Source organism: Hemicordylus capensis, chromosome 3 (genome assembly GCF_027244095.1).
Source record: "Hemicordylus capensis ecotype Gifberg chromosome 3, rHemCap1.1.pri, whole genome shotgun sequence".
Classification (NCBI taxonomy): domain Eukaryota; kingdom Metazoa; phylum Chordata; class Lepidosauria; order Squamata; family Cordylidae; genus Hemicordylus; species Hemicordylus capensis.
In genome coordinates this window covers 232501666-232514306 of record NC_069659.1, presented here as the reverse complement: position 1 = coordinate 232514306, position 12641 = coordinate 232501666, and positions in this window count along the sequence as shown.

Genomic DNA, 12641 nt, shown 5'->3' with positions numbered 1-12641 from the left:
TGGCTGGCTGCAAAGAAGAAGGGGGGAAATCTACAGAAGAAGAAATTCAAACCAGCACCCAGTTAAAGCCATTGGGGAGGAAGGAAGGAAGAAAAGCAGCTGTTGACTCAGATAGGCGTTATTACAGTCTTTGACCAGTATAGTTGGCTCTGCAAATTAAAAGAAGGAAAAGAAAAGAGAGACAGATAAGCCACAGGCACTCTCTGTCCCTCTCTCCACCGGGCTAGGCAGACCCCAGGCCTCACTACCACTCTGCTCTCCTCTGCTGCTGTGCTGCAGTCTCTGTCCTTCCCATCCTGATATATCCTTCATCTTCAAGAGGCACTGGCCCACTGTAAGGGCTCATTGCTTCTCAGACCCTTAAATATATTTGAAATTCCCTTCTTTGGACTTTCCCTTCCTCCTGCCTCCCCCAGCCAATGGGGGCACAATTGCCCATGACAACTCTTGATTTGTATGATAACAAGCCAACCAAGAAGCAAGGAGATCTCAAGCCAATCTAAAGCCAGTGCCAGAAAACCAATTAGCAAGGGGAAAACAGCCCTCCAAAATGGTGCTCAGAACAGTCAGAACAATCTGAGCTTGAAATGCGATCATTTTGTTTCAAATTTGGAACAGGCCCTTTATTTTAAGGGTGTTTTGTTTTGAGTTTGAAACACTCAAAATGGCCCATTTTGAGCTTGAATCATTTTGAACTTGAATCATTTTTCACATCCCTACTGGCAAGTTTGCTGAATCCCATGGTCCAAGCAAACAATGGAATTCACTCTCCGTGTAGGAAGAGACCCACAAGTCAGGGCTGAATTGATTAGGTACTCTTGGGGGATTGCACAGAATGGCTCCCTGAGCTGAGGATAGACAGAGAACGCCAATCCTCTGCTCAGTCAGTCACTTGACCTCCCTGAGCACAAGGGACTCATTCAGTGGTAATGTATTTATTTAAGGAAGGGGTTTTTTTTTAGAAACTTGATGAACACATCTTCAGTCTGGAGTGAGTGAGACAGTCTTTGGCCTTTCTAAATAAAAGGGAATAGCCTTCTGAGTATTTGACTTGCTCGATGACAAACAGGTCTCCAACAACACAACACCTCCTCCCATTTTCTGTCAATCAGCATGTTTGTCACCAATTCTAATGTGTGCATTAAGGGAGGGAGTTGGCCCAGGAGAATGGCACAGAAACCAGCTACTGGATTCTGTGTAGTGTGGCCTCAGTCCAGTTGTCTGGCGCAGTGCAAAGCAGTTGCCCATCTGTTACGAAAGGTTTGAAAAGGTTTTGGAGGCAGGAGGGTCTTTCACGGATAAAGTTGTTGGTGTGATTTACAAAGAACACAGCATGGGCCGCTAAGACACAACTGTTCACGGAGGTCTGTGCGGGACCATTCCACAGTCCTATTTCCATTACTTACTGCTAAATAGGGGGTGCTGAAAAAACATTCCCCGCAAGAAGCAGGCTTTATAATATGGCACAGAGATAAATCTGCGGTGGCATTGCGCCTCTAGCTGCAAAAGGTGCCTCTGTCTTTCCCCCATTCTTGTTTTAAGTGCATGATGATAGGACAGCTCCTCCCCACTGCCGTGAGTTTGTGCGTGCGCATGCGCGTGTGCATACGCACACACACACACACACACACACGTTGTCTTATGTGAAATGGCCTATGCAGATTTACTCTCCAAGCAGCGTAGGGCACAGAAAAAGAACTGAAGGCGTGCAGCAGGCTAGAGAAGTGAATGTTTCCAGCTGCTGTCAGCCTTCCAGGGCTGTAAAAAGGAGAGCTGGTTTCTCCTCCTTTTATCTGTCTTCCCTCCTCCTCTCTCTCATTTATCCCAGATTGGCTTTTAACTCAAACGGAAGAATCCTCTGTCATTTTTCTCTTTTAAATCCCCCTTTTAGAAGGACCATCTCATGCTGCCAGGAACAGCTGTTTAAGTTTGTTTAAAATCAAAACACCCGCATGCAGGATTTGAGGCAGACTCTATCTTGAAACTGCAGGGGTTGTCCACGTTGACAAAAACCAAGCCAAAAAAAAACCCCATAGGGAGGGGAGGCTAGGAAGAACAGCCACACTACGTGGCAGGAGATTGTGCTGGCTTGGACTCCTTGGGCAGCGAGATGAGGAGTACAGTTAAGAGGTTCCAAAGGAGTCAAACCCCCCCTGTGTTTGTTTACCTAGATGTGGAGATGTCTGTATTACAGGCTAGGAGCTTTCCCAAAAACAATTCAACAGCTAAACCAATGTGTAAATATTTTCTTACTGGCCCTATGTGCTGTGATGGAGAATTTTAGCTGCAGGGTTTGCCTAGTGCTGGAAGCCTGTTTTGGTCCCTGGCCTGCAGGGCAGTGGATGCACAGAGACACCTTCTGGTAAGGCCTCTATCATGTAGCTATAACTGAGCCAATGGGTTCAAAGAACTCACCCCACCCCCAGCTCCACCCCTCCTTATTTTCTTCATTGTCGCCTTGATTCCAAGGGGCCGCTGTGAGAGGGGTGAACACGGGCCCCACTCTCTCCTAGGTACACCCCTGGCCTCTATTTGAGATATTCTTTCATCTTCCCCCTTTGTGGAGGCATGGGAAGTTCAGGGCAATCGTAACAGGAAGCATCTCCTTTAGAAGAAAAACCACTAGAGACTCATGGCGTCTTCAAAGTTGTGTCTTCATTTACAAAAGGACGATTTGAGAAGCAGGAGGTATGGCAAGGGTACAGAAACAAACATACAAGCAGGTGGTGTTTTTACCCAAGCAACACTGGTTCAGCACAGAGGTGCTGTTACCCCTAGACTTTGGGGCTGAAGTCCAGGGCCTCCGCAGCCACTGGGGCCCCCCAAATCCTCTTGTTGGTCCAGGGTGGTATAGTCACTTGGTGGAGCATGATGATCCTTAATTTGTGGGGGGCGGGCCTCCAAAGGCCTTTAGGTACAGGCTCCAATATTACCTAGGTGCACCTCTGGTTTGGCACCTCAAAATCTAATTTGCTGCATTTCAGGTCTCCTTGCACACATTCTGCATGGTAAAACAGGTTTGAGCTCTGAACCTGTCTGAATGGTGTGACTCATTTTGCAGGTGCTTGGTGTTGGAGATAGAGCTCCTGCATGGCAGCACCAGCAACCCTTAGGGTAGAGACAGCCAGTAAGGGCATTCCCTCTCTGACCATGCTTTCTTTACTCTACTTCCCTTTTGTTAGACTGATAATCTCAAGTTTCATTCTCTCACCTGGAGAGAGAGACTTTCTTCTTGTCCCTTCTTTCTTCTTCCTGTATGTAGCTAGCAGCAAGGCATGTAGGCCTTAATCTATCTCCCTGGTGGATTTCCTAAATAAACTTCTTTATTTAGAACTTTTAACTCCATGTCTCCAGACAGTATTAATGAGCAGTGCTCTCCTTACCTGTGCACTTCTGCTGCATTGCAGTTGGGGTAGATAAAGAAATCTCCCCTCCAAGCTCTCTAACTCTTGGAACATCCAATGACCATCACTGTCCATCATCCCCCATCAATGACCAGCCACATTGAAGCCTAAAGGGGGAGCCTGTTGCATAACAAAACACAGAACTGTCTTAATAGTTCTCACTGTCAAGCTGTACATTGAAGTGCCTCATATAGAAATGAATGTGCACCCCTCAGAAAGCACACAGTTGGTTTGTGAATTTGGATTTTTAAAGAACATCACAGTGATGCAGAATCTAAAATAACATCTGTCTAGCACTTTTCTTTGATTGTTATTTCTGGCAGCTCAAGAAATGTAGGGGGAAATAGCTGGGAAATGCAGCATCTGGAGAGATTGTTGCTCAAGTATGTGAATTAGCAGCAGCCAATCACAGATGTGATTAATAGGTCTTAAGGTGCTCAGGAAAATGAAACTTGGAGTCTGGAAAACAAAACAAAAAAAGCCATGACAGAGTTCACTGCACCACCCAGTCCCATTTGCTCCTTCTTGCCTTCCTATGCTCTTTGTCGTTCTGCTCCTCATTCTTCACCCTTCCTCTGTCTAGTTCTTCTCATTCCAAAGGTGGAGAGATGGTAAAAGAAGGTGGGCAGGAGGAACAAAAAAAGAAGAAGAAGAGAAGCCATACTGTGTGCTCAGCTTATTTAAAGGGAAGGGGGAGGGGGAGGGGAAAGAGATTCCAGCATGAACCTTGATGCAAAGCCATGGCTATATCATCAATGAGGAAAGAGATCTATGAAAGGCAGGAAGTGATGAACCCACTTTGCTCCCTGCTTCCAGTTCCAGCCTTTCTTGTTACGTCAAGCAGTGGTGATAGCAAAGGAAAGGGGTGGGAATCACAGGAATTAGCTTTTTAGTGTTCCCTCCAGGAACAGCACCTTGGCTTGTCAATGCTTGAGTCAACCAGCAAAAGAGAAGTTTCTAAACTCAAATGCCCTCTGCTGTGAACTGTTATTGGAAATGCTGTTCTTGAAATGAGAGGCAAAGGTATAGGTCATATGATATTTTCCGTAGTGGCATCTGGGGTCAGTCAAGTAATACTTGTATTACTACAAGTGGTAGTAACAGTATTTATTTTTAAAGTGTGTACTGCTGCCCTAGGCTATATAAAAGATAAAACGACAGAGCACCCCTGTGAATAAAATATTTTAATTATTAATACATTTAAATGTTTTAATTAAATTGTTATTTTACCAGACAGGTTGTGAAACTACCAGTATTCTGCTGCTTTACATACAGAAAACAAATGCACACAGAGACATTTTATTTCTTTGTGTGTTCAAAACTGACTTGAAAAATAATTTTTATGTATAAAATCAGTGGACAGAATCCTGACTAAATTAGTCACGACTAAGCACTTTTGAAATAAATGAGACAGTCATGACTAACTTAAGTCCCATTTATTTAACTGGGACTTAATCAGGACTCGCTTAGTCTAGAAGGATCCAGACTAAGCTAGTCCTGATTAAGTCCCAGTTAAATAAAGTATAAATATACTAACAAGTATAGCCCACTATACTTTAGGAGATTCTTTTTTTCTCCCCGCGACACCCCACCTTTCACAATAGAAAATACTTCCAGTTGAAAATATTGTGTGCTTTTCAACTTCACATCTGAGAATTTTTTAGCTGAGAAAAGAATATTGTATCCCCCCAAATGCGGTAATTCCTACCATGTGCAACAATAGCTGTGGATTTCATTGAGCTCTATAAATATCCTTTTCATCAGACTGCCTTTGAAGCCAGATTCAAAATTAGCTGGACACAGACTAGAAATAGCAACCAGTTTGCTCTCCTTTCTCTTTCTTCTCTTTCCCATGCCACTCAACCTGGCTAATAGCTTCTAAAAGCAAGCCTGTAATTTACGGAAAGAATAAACAAGTAGTAAAATGTCAGCATGACAAGAAAATCTAAACAGAGGGTGGGGACTTAGAAATAAGAGCAGGCTTTCTTACTCACTGACACAGGGGGTTAAACTGTGGTGGTTGTTAATTAAAAAAAAAATCCTCACCTTTTCATTTCCAGATGGAAATGCTCACGGCAACTCATATGATTCAAATAATTAAACAATAAAAATAATATAAGCAATCTAACAACTATAAAATAGATAAATCATTTTATTGTATAGCTGTAGGCCATTACAATAGAATACAGGCAGACATACAACAAATTAAAACAACAACAACAAAATACCTCAAATCAGTAAAATAATTAACATACAAGAACTAAAAGAGGTTTCAGATCTCAGGCCTACAGCTTACATTTGCAACAACTATAATAAAAACAACTCAAAGCATAGCAAATAAAATGCTAATCAGGAACTAAGAAAATAATCATATTCTTAGTTTTTTGTATTATTATAGTAATAATAAAATCAATCAATCAATCAATTAACAACTTTCTTTATTAGTCACCCCATAACAAATTGTTCTCTGGGCAACTTACAACACAACATTAAAACATGAGATAAAAGAACACATTAAATCATAACAGACCCAAAAGGGGGGGGGGAGAAAACACAAACTACAATACAAAAACAGTTTTTAAAACAGTTTTTTAATCAGTTACAATCAGATCAAAAAAACTTAAAAAATTTAAATTTTAAAGGCCTGAGTGAATGAACAAAAAAGACTTTAAGGCAGCCCCATGTACAATGCATTGCAGTAATCTAAGCGAGAGGTTACCAGAACGTGAGTAACTGTGGCCAAGCTATCTTGATCCAGGTAAGCTAGCAAATAGGGGTGTGCACGGAACCAGCTGGCCTAGTTCGGTTCGAGTCCAGACTGGACTCGAACTAGACCAGCCAAGTCCAGTCCGGCCCCCCATTGAATCCCCCCACCTCCGGTCTGGTCCGGATCCGGACAGTTCGTGGATTTTTTGGGTTGTTTTTTAAAAAAATTAAACGAATATAAAAGTACCTTTAGCTCCTTCAGGGGGCTTCCTGTATGCTGTGCGTGTGGGTGGTGTCCACGAGGGTTCCCCTACCACCCCCCCAGCCTCTGAAATCACCGCCGCGGCTCGGGAATCTGAGCATTTTCGGCCCATTCAGGCCTCTGTAGTAAGCGGCAGTGGCCATTTGGGCCGCCGCCACGCATGCGTAAATGGCCTTTGTGAGGCCTGGCATGGCCCACGGCCTCACAGAGGTCATTTGCACATGTGCGGTGGCCATTTTGTTTTTTTTAAATGGCTGCTGCGCATGCACAAATGACCTCTGCGAGGCCGCGGGCCATGCCAGGCCTCTCAGAGGCCATTTATGCATGCTTACTAAAGAGGTTTGAACGGGCCAAAAATGCTCAGATTCCTGGGCCGTGGTGGTGATTTCAGAGGCCAGCAGGGGGTAGGGGAACCCTCGCGGATCCACACCCCACACCCCCCACGGCATACAGGAAGCCTGCCGAAGGGGCTAAAGGTACTTTTATATTCATTCAAAAAAAAAAAAAATCCACAAACTGTCCGGAGGTTTGATTCTGGTCCAGAAAAAACCTGAGGGGTGGGGGTTGGTTCGATCACGAACCCCTGAACCTTCGGACCAAACTTCTGGACCACCGGACCAGTCTGCACATCCCTACTAGCAAACAATCCATATTAGCTAACAAACAATCCAAATGCTTGCTGTGTATGTAGACATTAATCAATGGCAGAACAATGGCAAAGGGAGAGCCAAAGTAACCTCCCAGGACAGAGAGTTCCATGTTCTGGGAGCCACAACAGAAAAGGCTTTCTATTGTGCATCCCCACCAACTGCACCTCAGAAGGCAGTAGGATGCACAAAAGGGCCTCACCAAATAATCTTAACAGTTGGGAAGATACATGATGATATAATATGTTTGTCTGCTTTGTGGATAAGAGACTGCTCGAACTAGGAATCAACAACTGAAGGCCCCAAAGGCCAAATCTTCCCCCCAACAGTACTAGCTGGCACCTCAGTTATAAGCTGCCCAGATGCAAAAGGAGGGTGTGCAGGCAATGCTGGATGGGGAAATGGAAGTACATGATAGGAGATGGACCACCACCAACTTCTACCCCCTCCTTAAAGTGGCTCTCCCTCAAAAATAATCACGTACCTGGGACTTAAAACACTAGCGCACCACATTGGTCTTATTTTCACTGAGGTGGAACTCATAATCCTGTGCCTGGGTTGTACCGTTGAAAAACGTTGGCATATAAATGAAATAAGTAAAACAAGCACATGATTTCCCACATTTCAGTATGCAGACACTCCAAATGATGTTGGAGAATGCACAGAAGTGGTTGTGTGGAATGCACATTGGCCAGCTAATATACATATTATCTGGATGCATCTGGGCGTGGAATCTATGCATGCTAACCAAGCAATGTCCACAAACTATCTATTCACATTCTGGATCATCCATTGGTGCTTGGCTAGTGCAAAATCTCCTCTCACTGCTGTCAATTTGTACACACTGTTGTCACACCATGTGAATGTAGGCTATCATCAGCGTTTGTGCATATTCCCCACTCAGCTCATAGTAACACAAACATATATATGGGTTTCTGAATATATACACAATTCCAAATAAAAGGATAAGACAGTGTTTCCCAACCAGTTTGCCATGGCATGCTAATGTGGTGTGGGACATTAGCCAGTGTGTCACAGCTGACTTGCTGAGTCAGCTCTGAAAGTGAGGAGTTTAAATTGACTTTAAGCTGACTTGCTCCATAATGCATTGAGAAGAACATTTCCTTCAATGCATAAGAGAGCAGTTTTAAGCTCCCCACTTTTCAAGCTGGTTTACTGCCTTATGACACATCTTTCCTGATGCATTATGGGGGTGAGCCAGCTTCAGAATGGATATGAAGGATGACTACAAATAAGAATAAAGAGTATATACAGATAAAGAGGAGAAAGGAAGCTAGAGTAAATTTTAAAAATTGCACAGCAGCTTTTCTGGCACCAAAAAGAAAGATATGTGTGTTGGGATGGAATAGATCTAGATATAGATATAGAGAGTGTGTGTGTGTGTGTGTGTGTGTGTGTGTGTGTGTGTGCGCGCGCGCGCATGCACACGCATGCCTCAGGATGAAAAGGGTTGGGGAACTGGGGCTAGGGCATATCACAGAGTACCAAATGTATATCTGCTGGGGTTGACAAGCTCTCTGTTTATTATATTACATTATGGAGGATTCATAATGTTGCTCCTTGTTGAGCCATGTTCAATGACCAGCTCTTGCAAAGGCAAACCGATCTGTGAACAGCCGTAAAGTGGCCTTACAGTTGCAGTCTCTGAAGAAGAAACAGCCTTGCTTTGTGGCTCTGGCACTTCCTGACATTACATTAGCTAGCTTGTTTAGCTGAAACTAAGGACAAAAAACTCAGTTTGGAAAAACCCAGACCAGTGAGCCGAAGTGGTAAAAGGTGCCTGACGCTGGCTTAGGAAATGATTTTACTTTTCATGTCACCCTGACTTCCAGTGGGGACATAAGCAATAACATACATTGCCCTTTGTGCTGCTTTTGCTCCTTCCTAGACGCCCCGTTTTTTGTCCTTAGACTCAATGTTTGAAGAAACAAGAAGTCTTTTTTCCCCTGCCCCACTTCGTCAGGATATCATTTGCTCTGGGTCTGTGCTCCCTTCTGGTGCGACTTTCACAAATGAAACCCTTTCAGTTGAGAATAAGTGTGTGCATCAACAGAACCTAATATCCTAGGCAGGGATTAGCATTTCAATAGCATCTTTCATTTACTTTAGAATATTGCCCATGAGTGAAAGTCTGAAAATAAATATTAACCAAGATGAAGCTTCGTTCGTTCATTTACAGTATTTATTTTATTGTTAGATTTCTATACCGCCTTTCACTAAAAACAACCCCAAGGTGGTTTACAAAAGTTAAAACACATAATTAAAATGAATTAAAAATATTTAGCTAAAAATATAAAAACAATCCAATATTAAAATATATAATATACAAAAACTACACATGGATAAAAACACAGAGAAGCAGCAATAAAACAATCATGTAAAGGCCTGGATAAAAAGCCAAGACTTAACCAGCTTTCTAAAAACAGTAATGGAGTCTGAGGAGCGAATGGCCACAAGGAGAGCATTCCAAAGCCTGGGGGCAGCAACAGAGAAGGCCCTGTCCCAAGTGCACGACAACCTAGCCTCCCTCATTGTCAGCACCCGGAGCAGAGCCCCCTCAGATGATCTCGTCAAGCGGGCAGAAACCTTTGGGAGCAGGCGGTCCCTCAAATATCCCAGGCCCAAACCGTTAAGGGCTTTAAAGGTCAACACCAACACCTTGAATTGGACCCGGAAACACACTGGTAACCAGTGCAGCTCTTTCAAAATAGGTGTGATATGATCACACCGGACAGCTCCATGTTTTGCACTAGCTGCAGTTTCCGAATATTCTTCAAAGGCAGCCCCATGTAGAGCACATGGCAGTAATCCAGCCGTGATGTGACTAAGGCATGGGTAACCGTGGCCAGATCTGCCTTCTTGAGAAAGGGACACAGCTGGCGCACTAGCTGAAGCTGTGCAAAGGCACCCCTGGACACCACCTCCACCTGAGCCTCCAAAAGCAGATCCAGGTCCAGTAGTACCCCCAAGCTGCGTACTTGCTCCTTCAAGGGGAGTGCAACCCCATCCAGAACCAGTAAAATCTCCTCATCCCGATTGGCTCTCCTACTGACCAACATCACTTCCGTCTTGTCCGGATTCAATCTCAGTTTATTAGCCCCACATCCAACCCATCACGGCCTCCAGCCCCCGATTCAGGACATCCACCGCCTCCCTAGGATCCGGTGACAAGGAGAGATAGAGCTGAGTGTCATCCGCATACTGCTGACAACTCAGTCCGTCTCCGGATGACCTCTCCCAGCGGCTTCATGTAAATGTTAAACAGCATGGGGGACAGAATCGAACCCTGCAGAACCCCACAGGCCAATGGCCACGGGTCCGAGCAGTAGTCCCCCAGCAACACCTTCTGGACCCTCCCCCCAAGAAAGGAACGGAGCCACTCCAACACAGTGCCTCCAATTCCCACACTCAAGAGGCGGTCCAGAAGGATACCATGGTTGATGGTATTGAATGCCGCCAAGAGGTCCAGCAGAACCAAGAGGGATGCACTCCCCCTGTCTAGCACCCGGTGAAGGTCATCCACTAGAGCGACCAAGGCAGTCTCAGTCCCATATCCGGGGCAGAAGCCAGATTGAAAAGGGTCCAGATAATCCGTATCATCCAAGATCCTCTGCACCTGGGACGCCACCACACGCTCTATCACCTTGTCCAAAAAGGGAAGGTTAGATACTGGTCTATAATTGTCCAGGTTGAAGGGATCAAGGGAGGGCTTTTTTAATAGTGGTCTTACCACCACCTCCTTGAGGCACAATGGCATCCTGCCCTCCTTTAATGAAGCATTAATGATCACCTCCAACCATCTGCCTGTCCCCTCCCTGGCAGCTTTTATTAGCCATGAAGGGCAAGTGTCAAGAGCGCACGATGTCGCCCGCACACTGCACAGGATCTTGTCCACATCCTCAGGCTGCACCAACTGAAAAGAATCCAACACAACTGGACCAGATGGTACCAAAGGCATGTCTGCCAGAACTGCCAAAAACTCTGGAGTCCAGGTCAGCATGGATGTGAGCAACTTTATCTGCAAAGTGGCAAGCAAACTGATCACAATGAGCTGTAGATGATTTCTCCTCCATTGTCTGGGGGGATGTGTGGAGCAATGTTTTTACTACACGAAACAGCTCTGTTTGTCTGCACTGAGCAGACGCAATGGAGGCGGAGAAAAAGCATTTCTTCGCCACCCCCACCACCACGGAGTAGTCCCTAAAATGGGCTCTAGCCTGTGTTCGATCTGATTCGGCACGACTCTTCCTCCAGCGTTGTTCTGGCCGTCATCCAAGTTGTTTCATCACCCTAAGCTCCGAGAAAAACCAAGGAGCCTAACAGGCTGCACCAAGCCGGAGAAGGCATGTAGGAGCAACCGTGTCAACAGCCCGGGCCGTCTCTCCATTCCAGAGATCAACCATGGCCTCGACAGGGTCACCAGCTCTGGACACTGGAAACTCTCCGAGGGCCATCTGGAATCCAAGCGGATCCATAAGCCTCCGGGGGCGGACCATCCTAATCGGCCAACCACCCCTGCAGAGGGCAGACGGAGCAGTCAAACGAAATCCCACCAGATGATGATCTGTCCATGACAAGGGAGTTATCTCAAACTCCCCCACCTCCAGATCATTTATTCCCCGGTCGGCAAAAACCAGATCTAGAGTGTGTCCTGCCACGTGGGTAGGGCCCGACACCAGCTGAGACAGGCCCATGGTTGCCATGGAGACCATGAAGTCCTGAGCCGAACCCACTAGGGGGGCCTCAGCGTGGACATTGAAATCTCCCAAAACCAGATCTAGAGTGTGTCCTGCCACGTGGGTAGGGCCCGATACCAGCTGAGACAGGCCCATGGTTGCCATGGAGACCATGAAGTCCTGAGCCGAACCCACTAGGGGGGCCTCAGCGTGGACATTGAAATCTCCCAAAACCAGATCTAGAGTGTGTCCTGCCACGTGGGTAGGGCCCGATACCAGCTGAGACAGGCCCATGGTTGCCATGGAGACCATGAAGTCCTGAGCCGAACCCACTAGGGGGGCCTCAGCGTGGACATTGAAATCTCCCAAAACAATAAGCTTGGGAGAACCCAAGGCCACCTCCGAGACCACCCCCGCCAGCTCAGGTAGGGAGACAAGTGCAGCGGGGTAGTCGGTACACCAGCAGAATCTCCAGCCTATCTCGGAGGCCCACCCTCAAGGACAAACACTCGAAAGTCTGAGATTGCCTGACCGGGCACCTGGAAATGGGGAGGGTCTCTCGATAGATGACTGCAACGCCCCCTCCCCGACCCTCCAGGAGGGCTGCTGCACACTCAGGAAACCTGGAGGACAGAGCTGAGAGAGACCAACCCCACCCAGCTCATCCAACCAAGTCTCTGTCACACATACCAGGTCAGCATTCTCATCCACAATCAGATCATGGATGAGAGGTGTTTTCATATTAACTGACCTGGCATTCAGCAGCAGCACCCTAATCCTCGAGGGAGTGCTCTCAGAGCTCCCAGGGGTCTCAGGGTTGGGAGAAGGGCTGGAAAAAGGAACAGGCCTCAGTTGCCTGGACCCTTTTCCCCTGTAACGGCCAGCCCAACTCCCACCGCCATCTCTCCCTCTGCCCGCTACCATT